At 41.8% G+C, this 13,509-nt stretch overlaps 1 protein-coding gene across 1 annotated transcript in view; it reads left to right on the forward strand.

Annotated features, from left to right (window-relative positions):
- Positions 1-13,509, forward strand: part of ADGRA3 (adhesion G protein-coupled receptor A3) — a 99,396-nt gene that overhangs the window by 18,653 nt on the left and 67,234 nt on the right. Inside the window, exon 2 of the mRNA XM_004681374.2 lies at positions 11,465-11,536. The gene's annotated coding sequence lies outside the window, so the exon portion shown is untranslated. The remainder of the gene's footprint in view (positions 1-11,464; positions 11,537-13,509) is intronic.

A 13,509-nucleotide genomic window follows, 5' to 3' on the forward strand; every position in this document is an offset into this window, starting at 1 on the left:
ATCCCTTACGCAGTATTTCTACACAGATTCATTAAGTGTAGTATTAGCCCTTGAGGGTTAGTTTTGCATCCTTAGTGTCAATCTTCACACCCACTAGGTGCTCAAATATATTCCCCATTAATGAGTAGTGGGTGCATCATCAGGAATTGCAGCTTATAGGCAAAATTAGCACAGATGGAGTCCATAGATAAAAATCAAATACTGTTGACTTCATTCTTGTGGAATATAAATAAAGCAAATGTAAAAATAATCCTTAGGTTTTGATGATAGAATGGTGTTAAGACCAAAGAGAGGCGGGTTAGGTAAAGTGTTCAGTATTACAAGTGGTTGAAAGCTAGGCTTTGGTGATAATCATGATACTGTATATTCAGATGTCAAATTATAATGCTATGCACCTGAAACTTTAATATTTATAAATCACTGTTACCTCAGTAAGAATTATTAAAAATAAAAGAATTTCAGCATAAAAAACATAAGATGGGCCCTCCCTCATGGTGCAGTGGGTTAAAGCACAGTACTAAGAAGCTAAAGCCATTCCCACATGAATTCGATCCCCGCCTGCCCTGGAGGTGACCACATGGCATGGCAGACCTCTCCTGACCCGCCCGCTGCTCCCCTCAGCAGTGTACTTCGTCAGTGGGCCTGTGCTGCTCCCTACTCTGTCTCTGGTGAATCCTCTCAGTGACCCTGCACCTCTGACCTGTTCCCCGGTTCTGAATGCACAAATAATTTTTAAACAAACAAACAAAAAAACACAAAGACTCAAAATCCAAGAAGTATCTCAGTATGATCCTTGTAGAACCTTCTCTATTTCATTAAAATGACAAATAAACTTGCTTTCATTATACTCGAACATGAAGTGTTCAGTGTTTTTATGAGGTGCAGACACCTTGAAAAATGGGCTCCCTTTCTCATGTAGCTGATGTGTTCATAAGATGAAGTGTTATTTAATGAGCAGTTTTTCATTTTTAGGCATTGGTGAAAGCACCCTTAAAAAAACCCCTTAGTTTTTCTTGACCAAATGGTAATTTCATGTAAATTTACTGTTATGCAGTAGAAAAATAGAAGAATCCCTTTTTATTTGTGAAACTGCTGAATAAATAATCCAAAGTCAATATAAATAAAAACACACCTTTTCAAAAAGTCCGATTTCTGGTTTAAAAAAGGCTAGAACCCTGAACTGTTAACTTAGTGAGCCATCTGAGTTGTTCAGGTTGACCCTGTGTCCCCTGGGACACCTGTTGTCTTCGTGTCATTGTTCATGGAACTTATTTTTATGTGAGGTGTCTGTTGCAGGGTAAGGTATAGTGTGATCCTACAGCAGTGTGTTAGCTGTTAGGATCTCGGACTTGCTGTCTCATTATAAATCATCGCTCACTTGGCCCTCCCTGGTGGCGCAGCGGGTTAAATCACAGCACTGAGAAGCTAAAGCCGCTTCTGCATGAGTTCGATTCCCGCCTGCCCCGGAGGTGACCACATGCTGCGGCAGACCTCTCCTGACCCGCCCGCTGCTCCCCTCAGCAGTGTACTTCGTCGATCTGCCTGTTCTGCTCCCCACTCTGTCTCTGGTGAAGCCTCTCACCACCCCTGAGCCTCTGGCCTGTACCCCAGTTCTGTATGCACAAATACATCTTTAAAAAAAATAATAATAAATAAATCATCGCTCACCCTGCCCAGGTGGCAGCTGCAGGTACTGCTCTGTTTGGCTGCAGGAAGGTAGCCACCGAGATCGTAGACAGACAGTGTATTGAGACGGGCCCTCGTGTTCCACTGGTAGAAAATTAAATGCAAATAATAAAGGTATCAACGTGTTTTCATGCATCTTTGCAAACTTAAAAGGATGTTTTTTTCTTCACTATGGAAATGAGATCTCAGGTACTGAGCAGACTACAGAAGGCCTGTGGTGGAGGGCGGCGAGATTCCTGCTTCCCAGCAAAGTCATGTCCACTGGTGGATGCTGTAGGTCCATGAATAAACCTGCCCACTTTGTTCTTTGAACTCAGATCACTCTCTCAGTTTGCGGCAATTTATCTGTTCCAACAGCTTCACAGCCAGTGAATAGCAGAACTTTATTTATAGAAAGTTTGTGGACAAGAATTCACCAACCCCTGCTTTAAACAAATCAGCATTCCCAAAATTCTGCCTTGTGGATTCCCGTGCCAAACATCTGCGTCAGGGGGCACTGGACAGTCTTCTTACTAAGTGTGCAGGGGCAGCACTGGGTTCAGCTCCAGGCGTCCTGACCTGCAGCCTCAGCTTCAAGCTACCGTGCATTTTGCCAGACACCCAGAGCTGAAGGGAGTTCAGCCCCGCTGAGTGAGCCTGGCATTGTTACCACGGAAGAGAGGTTCTTGATGAAATACATTAGTTAAACGTTCAGTAGATGTGTGTGTATACAGTTCAGAATGATGCTATCCACCACGCATTTTTGAGAAGGGGGTTCGATTGGTAGGGAATGTTTGTTGAGTGAGTTTGAGCCAAGAATCTCAAGGGTAAGCAAACATTCTTCATTGGGCACTTCTCGCATTTGCGAAGATAGCGTGTTGCCCAGCTTCGCACCACGTCACTGTAGCCCTTTGTACTGTGCTCTAGTATTCTCACTTTAATTTCACACACTTTGAAATATGTTTCAGCCCAAAGTTATGGGCTTGAGTTATTTTCTGTATGCTATTAAAACAACTTAGACAGAGGGCCTCCCTGGTGACAAGGTTCAGTGCTATGAGCACATCAGCCTGAGTTCGGTCCCTGGCCAGGGAGCTGACCCATAGGGCACAGCACACCTCTCCTGTCTTGCCCCCGCCTGCTGCTCCCCTCAGCAGTGTATTTCAGTCATTCTGCCTGTTCTGCTCCCCACTCTGGTGTATCCTCTCATCTGGCCCACATCCCAGTTCTTGTATGCATAAATAAATAAAAAGCAAGACATAATAAAAAAAAAAAAAACTAGAAAATCTTCCCATGCTAAAAATAAAAATGACTTAGAAAGATACTTATGGACCTGAGTGCTGAGACTTAGCTGTCAGGAGAGAGCAGTGTGGTTGGCTGTGAAGCTGCAATGCAATAGTGGTGCCCACGACCCTGTACATCTGGACAGAGGCCCAGTATTTTCTCGCTGAAATTGCCTGGGTGTTTGACTGACATGACGTAACATGACGAAGCGGTCCTACAGCCAGACCCAGCTGTCAAGTTCAAATTCAGGGCCTGTCTCCCCTCTGTATTACAGGGAGCTTGCTCAGTAATTATTAGGATAGGCCAGAGACTGCAAGAGTGACTCCAAACAAAAGATTGTTTAGCATCACCGGCTCTGGCACAGTCACCTCATCCTCCCAGTGGGCCAGCAAATGACCACATGCTTTGCACTTGACAGCTGGAGGCTGGAGCAGGAGCATATGTGTTGGGGACACGTGTTTACCAGGAACCCAGAGCTTCTACTTTGGTTGCCGTCTGACCTGCTCTGTGTATTGGGTGGCCTTGTGCTTCAAAGTGATCCTTCTAGTGAGTGAAAGATGATTGAAGTTTTGCTATGGATTTTGTCAAATTTGTAAAGGGAAATGTTGGCCTCCCTGTATGGCAGGGGAGGAGTGGGCTGTGACCCGAGCCTGTCCCCCAACACTTACCCTGCAGAGAGGAGGTAGGCAGGCCAGGGGCCTCTACTTTTAGGAAATGACCTCTTTACAACCCCCTTGGTGAGTATAATTTGAATCGCGCTTGTCCACTTTTTTCTCCTTTGCTTCCAAAACTCAGTTGAGAACGACAGAAAAACAGTAAAAATATGACCAGACTCATCACTTAACTGTACTAAAAGATGAGAACAATGCTATAGTGGTCCAGAAGGGTTGAGGATGTAGGAGAATAAATAAAACAGAAGGGATTAGATTGATGATGAAGCTGCACAGAGAAGAACTTACAACCCAATAGAGACAAAAGTGGGAGTAACTAGAAAATGAATTTTCTTAGCAGGATCCTGGAAGGTTCCCAATATTTGAAATCATAGGGAGGGACAACAAAGTCGGGTTAGGCGAGCTGGGCCGTGGATTGATGGTCGCAGTAGCTGCTTCATGTCTTAGTTCAGCGAGTTTGGCGCAGGGGTCTTGGTGGTGTCGGCTGCCCTCTGTGACATGGTTACTTAATTTAGTTTGAAAGACCCAGGGCCACCTACCAGGGAGTGTCATGGCCTGAAGGGTAAGGCGTAGGCTGCCCAGATTTCTTTTGTACCCCCACCTTCTCAGTAGATGAGACAACTGAATGTTGAGATAAGGACACTTGGCCCCTTTCAGTCCATTCTTCATTCATTTCACGTGTTCTGAAGAAACCCTCTTCAACAGCAAAGCCTCATCAGTCCCAACCCCCATCTGTCATTCCAAGCAAGCAACACAACATCATCATACAGTTGAGTGGAGATTTGCAGAATGACTGGGGGTAAGTTACTGCGGGACGTTCTGATTCAAGAGAAAGGCACATCCACACAGTGAGGTCAGCTCTGGGGAAGGAGAGTCTGGAGCACAGAGGAGCTGGTGAGATGGCCTTGTTGGCATGCACTGGTGGGGGCTATCCATGAGCCACATAGGGCCACTGAGAAATGAGTGGTTAGAAAACTTTGCAGAGGCTTTCTTCCAAATTTGATCAGAAAGGTTTTAGGTGAGAATTCTGAAGCAGAATTAAGAGATGTGGAAAATGGGTGTGGAACACATCATGTCTAACCCACAAGCGGATGGAGGAGAGTTCTCTTTCAGAGTTGATTTATTTAAAAATGTTTCTTTCGTGAGGCCTCCCTAGTTGGTGCAGGGGGTTAAGTCTCAGTACTATGAAGCTTTTCACAGCCACTGCAGCCTGAGTTCGGTCCCCAGCCAGGGAGCTGACCTGCATGGCACAGCAGACCTCTCCTGTCTCCCCACTGCTCCCCTCAGCAGTGTACTTCATTAGTCGGCCTGTTCTACTCCCCACTTTGTCTCTGGTGAATCCTCTCAACCCCACATCTCTTGCCTACACCCCAGTTCTTGTATGCATTAAAGATTTATTTATTCATACAGAACTGGGGTACAGGCCAGAGATGTGGAGGGTGAGAGGATTCACCAGGGACAGAGTGGGGAGCAGAACAGGCAGATCGATGAAGTACACTGCTGAGGGTAGCAGCGGGCGGGCAGGAGAGGTCTGCCGTGCCATGTGGATCTTCTCCAGGGCAGGCGGGGATCGAACTCATGCGGAAGTGGCTTAAGCTTCTTAGTGCAGTGCTTTAACCCGCAGCGCCACCAGGGAGGGCCCCATGAATAAATCTTAAAAAACATAGCAGTAGAGTTCCATTTTGTGTGTATGCGTGTGTGTGTGTGTACACATTCACCTCACTTCTTTTTGTGTTATCTATCTATCTATAGCCACCTTGATTGTTTCCCGTTTTTGGTTTTTTAAATAGTGCTGCAGTAAAAATGGGTGTGCAGCTATCACTTCAGGTTAGTTAACACTATATTTTTCTTTGGACATAATCTACAGTTTTATTTCAAAGTAATTTCAAACTTACACAAAAGCTAAAAGAACGATGGGTAGCCTTTTATAGATTTTTGCCCAGGTTTATCTATTTCGCTCTTGCTAACACTTTACCCCTTTATCAGTTGTTTTCTCTTTCTGGGTCCGCACGGTCATATTCCTGAGGTCATGTGACAGTGATTGCTCTGTAAGTGGGTTTGGCCTTGGCATCTTGGTCTTGCTAATATAAATTAGATGTCTGTGAAGAACAGAATTTTGTTTGGGATTTTTTTACTTGGTTAATTTAACAAACTTCCTCCCCCCTTTCCAAGTTTAATTTAATCGTGTATTGCTGAAATTTAACCGCTTCCCTGATAAGTTAACTGGCTGCTTCAGAGAGATTTGAGCTGCTTCTGAAAGATTTGAGTGCTTGAGCTGCTTGCGTGCTAGCTTTCCATGACACATGAATGAATCCCACCCAGCCTCTCCTAAATGTTAAGCTCTGAGAGATTTATCATTTTGGCTGCCTTTAATTATGTTGTCTCTCATATAATATGCAATCTTCTTTTATACAAGTTTTTATTTCAGTGCTGTATCATAGTGAAACCTTAATGTATACGCATTAAACCATAATTAAGAAACCAGACTTAAAATTCAACCAGTTTGTGTATGTGTCGACAATGACAACTACTAATAAATTCATTACTAACTCCTTTTCTGGCAGCTGGAAATGTCTTGTGATAGCAATTTTAACCCTTCTATCAGAAGGGTTAAAATTTTAACCCTTCTATCAGAAGGGTTAAAATGGGATCAGAAGTATCGTTGCGCACTTCTTTTGCAACTTGCAAGGAAGAAAACTAGACTTGTAATCAGGTAGAAGTTTTGATTTTCAAAATTTTGATTTACTGTAATTCTATAAGCCTCAGAGGGAAGAAGAAAGTGAGTGTGAGATTGAGATTCTTACTTCCCATCCCTACCACGGGTTGTTGTATCAGTAATTTCTTGGAGAGGGAACATAGAACCTGAAACCCAGCTGTTCTTTGTAGTTTATTCCTTTATTGAACAGATAGCTCGTGGATGTCATGTCAGTGGGATCCTTGACTAAGCACATGCCAGAGTAAGAAGAACAAGGTGTTGACTGGTGGGACTGGATTTGCAAGGTAAAAGGAGATGAAAGGAGGGGACAAAAGTGGGCATCCCCTGGACTCCCTCAGGGGTGGGAGGCAGGTCAGCATCTGTGACAGGAGGGGAGGGGGAACTGCCAGGTGAGACAGGCCTTACTCTCTGTGCAGCTGTGACAAGTCCTGGCCACAGTCCAGCAGGAAGGTCCACCCAGGAAGGGAGAGTCCTTTCACCAGCTCGTGCTGCTGCCGTCTGCCTGGCCTGCCAAGTGGGTGGACTTGCATGAAGGTCATGGGCAAGTGGCAGGGCGGTCACAGGTGTAGAGGACTCTTTTTTTTCTTGTAACTGGAGTTTTAAATTTCTGTTCCTGAACCTCCCCCTCTGGGTTCTCAGTTCTTGGCTGTTGATGGAGCCCCACTCAAGGCTGTTGATAAGCTTCCAGACTTGATGTGTCTGTTAATGCAAATCTCAGGAAAAGTTCAGATAGGTGGTTTTTTCCTTTTGTGCTCCTAGACTTTAATAGTTTAGACGGCTCAGAATCACACAAGCTCATGGTTATGTCTTTTTTTTTTTTGGTGGGGTGGTGATGTAGTGATGGTCAAGTTGGAAGATATTTCTGCACTTAATGGGTTTTTGCCTTGTCAAGGGAGACAGTAAATACACAAACACCAGAACAGAGTAATTTCAGATAATGGGAGATGTCGTTAAACAAGTGGATGTGACTGAGGGCAAAGCATTTTTTGACACTCCAGAGCTAAAGCTAGCACTCTGAATTTTTCCTGCAGAAATAAATGAATGCCTCCAATCAAGAGGAGGACATGTTGGTGAACAAACTAATAATACTTAGGGCAGAATGTGTGTAATTGCTGATGGCATGCAGAATTAATGTGATTTTAAAGCAAAAATTATTCAAATTGACAGGGAGGTTTGAAATCCAGCACTTATTCTTACTTGCTAGAAAAGAATTCATTTAGCACTTGCTTTCCACCTACCTGAAAAGAGGGATATCACTGGGAACAGAGTATGCAGAACAACGGGGATTAACATCCCTTTTCTGTGAAGGCAAGATAGTACATATTTTCAACTTTCCTGGCCAGGAGGTCTCCATGATCACACCTCAGTTCTGTGTCAGAACAGGAAATTAGCCACAGGGAGCATGTGGACAGACAGACACGGTTGTGTCCCAGTCAGTTTTAAGAACATTAAAATAGGAATTTCTCAGAATTGTCATGTATCATAAAATATTAATGCTGGATTTTGTTCCCACCATTAAAAACATAAAAATCATTCTTAGAGTCATACGCTGTGATGAAAGAGCTGGTGGGTTGGGCTTGGCTGGCCCTAGAGTAGAACTTTTAGGAATGTGGGGGAAAATAAACAGTTTTCATTAGTGGGATAGAGGTAGCAATCATTTGTGAAGAGTTAACATTTTCGAATTTAGCTTATCATACATCTCAGGGCCCACAGGTTTAGGAATGAGTGATCTTTAAGGTTAGTGACTCCAAATATAGCTCAGCTGAATCATCTGTTTTTCTTTTTGTACTTGATAAAGAATAGCAGTAACAAGTATTCTAAAACCATAAGGCTAATACAGTATCAATTTGTAATTCTACGGTTTCTATTATTAGCAAATAAGAAGTGTCAAGAAATGGAGCTTTAACTATGTATATAATGCTTTCAGCCTTCAGTATTGTCTGGGATTTTTTTCTGTATGAATATAAAGAATTTCCTCTCCCCAACCTGAAGTGCCCCCTAATTCGTCACAGTATCCTAGTTAATGGATAACATTAACCAATCACATAGTACCAGATCAACCTAAATCTCATCGTTAGCTTTTGCAAAATGAATAATTTTGTTGTGTATATTTTCAATCATATAATATGGACCATGTAATAGATTTTGTGTGGTTTTGTCTTCAGGAAATAGTTCCAGAAGGCGAATTAATGGATATTCGTACATTCGCCCTCTGTAGTGAATGTACAGATAGCAAAATACACATAGCTGTTTTTTTCCTTCCCAGTATATAATGTGTTATCACATTTTCTCCCACTCTGGTAACTGATTTATGGTATCTTGCTTCAGTTTTGATTTACATTTCTGTCATGATTGAGATTTTGTATCTCTCTAAATGATTATGAATCATTAGTATTTACTTTTGTAAAACTGTTGATAGTCTTCACTAGGTTTTCTATTGGACATGCCCTTTTAAAGAGCTCTTTATATTTAGGAAATGAATTATTTGCCTTTGATAGTAAATATTTGCTGTTTAAACTTGCTTAATGGTTTGAAAAAATCAGTTTTAAAAATGCATTAAATTTTAAAATGTAGTCCCATTTGTTCCTTAGTTCTGAAAAACCTTAGGTTATTATGACTTCTGAATCCAGTTGCCTTTCATTTTCTTTTTTTCCCTTCTCAGTCAGCCCTTGTTTTTATATGAGCTTTTCCCTGTCCTCTCTTCTCAGGACACCTGTCACTGGGGGGAGAGCCCACAGTAACCAGAAGGCCTCCCCAAACCCTTATTATATCACAGATACTTACTATTTAAGGTTGCATTCCTGGGTTAGGGGTAGACATATTTTTGAAAACCAACATTCAGTCCACTACAGTAATACTATTTGAATGTTTATTTGATTTTCTTTTCCTCCAGTGTTACCTTGAAGAATTATATTCTTAATGTTTGAGCTGACTATTTAATGCTGTTGAAATGTATTTTCAATGAGAAAATTATTCTGTGCCTTCTGCCATATAGGATGTGGATGGTGTTAACAGCAGTCCATTCTGGGACTTTCCATAGCAACTGAGAACTTGTAATACTTAATTTTTATTTCTGCTCCATCAACTTTTGATTTTAAAAGAAAAAAAATGTCTGTATTAGATCTTACTTGCTTTTTCATGTTTCAGCCAGCGTAAGTGATACACTGAACTAAGTTGGTACTATTAAATGATAGCAATGGACATCAAACTCTTGAAATGGTGTTTAAATTCAAGAGGCGTGAGCTCAGAATAGCATTGCTAAGCATTGTTTATAGATCATGCGGTGGTGGCTTCGTTCATATAGAAAAGAAATGGGTATGTAAAGGCTTGATAACTTTGGTCAAGTTTTATATTTTTCATTTAGTTACCTCCTCAAAGTTTGAAATTTCAAAGATGTCAGCAAAAATATTGATTATGAATGGGTTTTAGGTTTATAATGATTCATGATATTATGCATTTCCTAGGTTCCCCAGGGCCCCCATTTCAAAATGTGGCATAAAAGCTGTCTGCAGAGTAGATTTATCGCAGCACTGCTGTTTTCTTGCACACACTCCTTAAACACGGCGAGTCATGTGTAGACGGAATATATTAACATCAAGTTGTAAACTATATTTTTAAGGTTGCAGTTATAACTTTTTAAGTGTGATGAAATGTCTTCTTTTTACTCTCCTCAATAAAGTCTATCATTTATTGTACTAAAACCTTTATAACGGAGCAAATGACGGTCCTTTGCTGAAGCAATACTGAGCCACAGTGAGTGTGATTTAGTCCCCACCTCGGCAGTTTTTCACTAGCGACTTCCTTATTTGGATTTCATTCTTCATTTGGAAATGGGATACTAATGTCACAGAGCTTGGTTGGTTGTGTAGTTTTGCTTTAGTGGTTATAAATTCTTAGTCACTATGGAGCATGCCAGCATTGCTCATTAAAATGTGAGAGATTATAGAAAATTAAAAGAAGTTGAGGCCTCTTGGTGATGAGGCTGGTTGAATCTTTTCCTTTGGAAACAGATGAAATTCAAGCCCACCTAGAGAAGTGTGGTGATTGTCTCAAAGTAGATCTTTTGTTACAGTAGGTCACCTAGTCCGTTTATCTTGTTACTACTTTTAACCCTGCTGTTCAGTCAACATTTTCTGTCTTCCATACCTTGATATCTTTGTTCCACCTAAATAAAGGAAACTTAGCCTTTTTTACCTTTTATATGGGCATTCTTTCTTGGCGCTCTGGCTACAAAAGAAAAGTGATTGAAAAGCTAAGAGAAGAAGCAAGGTCTGACCTTAGGCAAATGGGGTGTATTGACTGTTCTTTGAATTCAGCTTACTTCAGGCCATTTTTAAAGCATATTCTCCTAACATATGCGATAAAAATTTTCTAAAGTGACCTGTGTGTATGTGTGCATAAAATTTATTTTCATATGTGTAGATACTTACTAGATCAGTATATTGTCATATTATAAAGAATATTCAGCATGATTTTAGTGATGTTTAGAAAATACTGTCATTTGCTTAAGGTCAGTGTCTTATAGAGCACTTACTGTGCATTTTTTTTTTTTAGTTCCATCTTTTGAACAGCTGTTCAACTTAATGTAAATTAATCAATTAGATAAATATACATGGCATTCTTTATTCTTTTGCATTATTGAATGACATTTGCAAGCAACACACATATTTTAATGTCCATTGAAGAATGAGGGCCCCACAAAAGCCTCATGATCACTGGTAGTTGTATTTCCTTTAACTTTTAATTGAAATGAGTTTCAGGTCAGCATTGTTGTACATCGTCTACGTACACAACAGTCAGTTCACTCAAGTCTAGTTCTCTCCCCCTTTTTGGTTTTTTTTCTCCCTCTTTGACCCTTTTTGCTTATACTGAACTTTGAGCAATTTTGTGTTGACTTACCCTTTTTATTTAAAATTTTTTGGTTAAATGAGACAGGATTGACTTAAGATGTGACGTGATAATGTGGTTTCTCAAAGTAAGAACAGGGCTCTGTTTTTGGTCAGGCATCACAAACACACTTTGGGTAGTGACTGAAAATTCCTCACAGGTTTCAACATAATAAGCTAAATTACTTCGATTTTGATGGTGTATACATACTGGGAAACTTATGTTTCTTTTCCTGTCATTTTAGGATTCTGAGTAACAATAAAATATCCGAGTTGAAGAATGGCTCGTTTTCTGGGTTAAGTCTCCTTGAAAGATTGTGAGTATCCTTTTATTATTATCTCTTATTGCTATTTTATTTAATGCTTTTTTTTTTTTTTATAAACTCTTAGCTTCCAAGTAAATACAGTTTTCCTAACATCTTATTACGGACCATTTCAAAGAATTGAATTTTGGAAACAATTGTTTAAAGCAGAGTTGGACAAGCTCTCTGTAATGGGTGAGATTGTACATAATTTAGGTTTTGTGGGGGCTCTGTCCTCTGTCCCGTGTGACTGAGTTCCACCATAGTCGTGCGACACTGTTATGGGGGTGCCTATTTACAAAGCAGACTTAGGTCATATTTGCAGCCACTGACATTGCAGGCCCTGATTCCTTTTTGAAGTTCTGCCTTGAAATGTGTCTGCCTTACATGACAGGCAAGTAGCGTAAAGAACACGTCCAGGGGGAACACTCCCAGGTAGACTCTGGTGTCTTACTCAGGTGTCTTCCCCATGATTGCTCTGTTTGGCTTTATGATTAGATGTGTAACCACTAGCACTCGTTTTTGGCTTTGGTGATGGGTAGACAGTGGCATTTTAACTTACTTGTCTTCTCATTACTCTTTGAGGATCTTGTTTCAAATTCCAAGTCACTCATGCATTTAGGGGGACGTTTCATAGGTCACAAGAAAAACATCCCCACTCGTGTTGAAATCAGACTCGCATTGTTTTCTCTACGGTGCTTCTCTTCCTCTCCCAGCGTCAGTGGCCACTCATTGGCCTTGACCTCTGGTGGCCTCTCCCTCAGGGCTCTGCCTTTGGGCCCCACTGAGTTGCTGACACACCTGCCCTCAGCATTCTTCGTCCTTATGTATGTGTCTCTCTGCTTAGCTACAATAATGCAGTCATATTTCCACATCTACACATGCTCATGAATACACACATGTACATTCACGACCATGTAAAATGGTCTTGGCTTATCAGATCTCCTTTCCCTTTTCACGTTTCCCTTTTTTCTGTTTTCTCAGAAGTTTCACTGTCTTGTTCTCACCATCCTCTTGCTTCCGAGGAGGCTGACTGTCCCTTCTCACCCAACCCAACCCATTTAAGGACAGGCCTTCACACACATTCCATGGTTCCTGATTCAAGAATGAGCATTTGACCTTTCTTAATTGAGTCCAGATTTGCTTGGGGCTTCTGGGAAAGGCATTTCCTTACTGTCATCAGAAACGAGAGCTGTACTTCTGGACTGCTGCCTGCAGGAAACCACACAGGGAGGGGTGGGGCCGGGCCTCAGAGAAGCCGTGGGCCTCTGGGCTGTGGTTGTGGGGGGCTGCACCTCCCTTTCGGTTTTCTTTCCCCTGCCAAGAAGAATCACTGTGGTTGACAGGTCTCCTGAGCTGTCGCACAGTCAGATGTTGAGTAGTTGTGTGGGGAGTGATGAAGGAGTCAGTGTTCCTTCCTTCCAAAGGAAGGGTGACTGCACTCTGAGGTATAAATGGTGCCTGTTGTGTTTGAAACAGGTTTTATTTTTGGCACCTGGGATTGCTGTGGTTGCTCACGCACATCAGAGCGCGTGGACAGCATCGCTGATGTGCTGTGCAGTGAATGAGTCCCCTCTGATATTTACTTTTTAATTGTCTTTGTCTTTGACCTTATTTTCTGCTATTTGTTGGCAATAAATCTCTGTTCATATTAGGCGTATACTAGGTTGCCTTGACCCTATTAGCTGGTATGAATATAGAACTGATTTTAGCCAGGGGCCCATTTGTACCTGAACGCCAGACACCACCACTCTCTTGGAGAACAGTGTGTGATCTGTTTGTGTACTGGACACACACACAAACATGTATGTGCAAACCACACAGACCGGGGACTAAAAGACTAGCTAATAGTAGGTGCTCAGGGTAGACTGTGAAGAGGTGAGTTGCTTGAGGAATTTGCAGGGACACTACTAGTGGTGAGTGGGGTTGGAGCGATGCTCATTGTGGCTGGGTCAGAAGGAATTTGGGAGCCCTCTTGGGTGTCAGGT

The sequence above is a fragment of the Condylura cristata genome, unplaced genomic scaffold (genome assembly GCF_000260355.1).
Source record: "Condylura cristata isolate star-nosed mole 26May11 unplaced genomic scaffold, ConCri1.0 scaffold00012, whole genome shotgun sequence".
Lineage (NCBI taxonomy): Eukaryota > Metazoa > Chordata > Mammalia > Eulipotyphla > Talpidae > Condylura > Condylura cristata.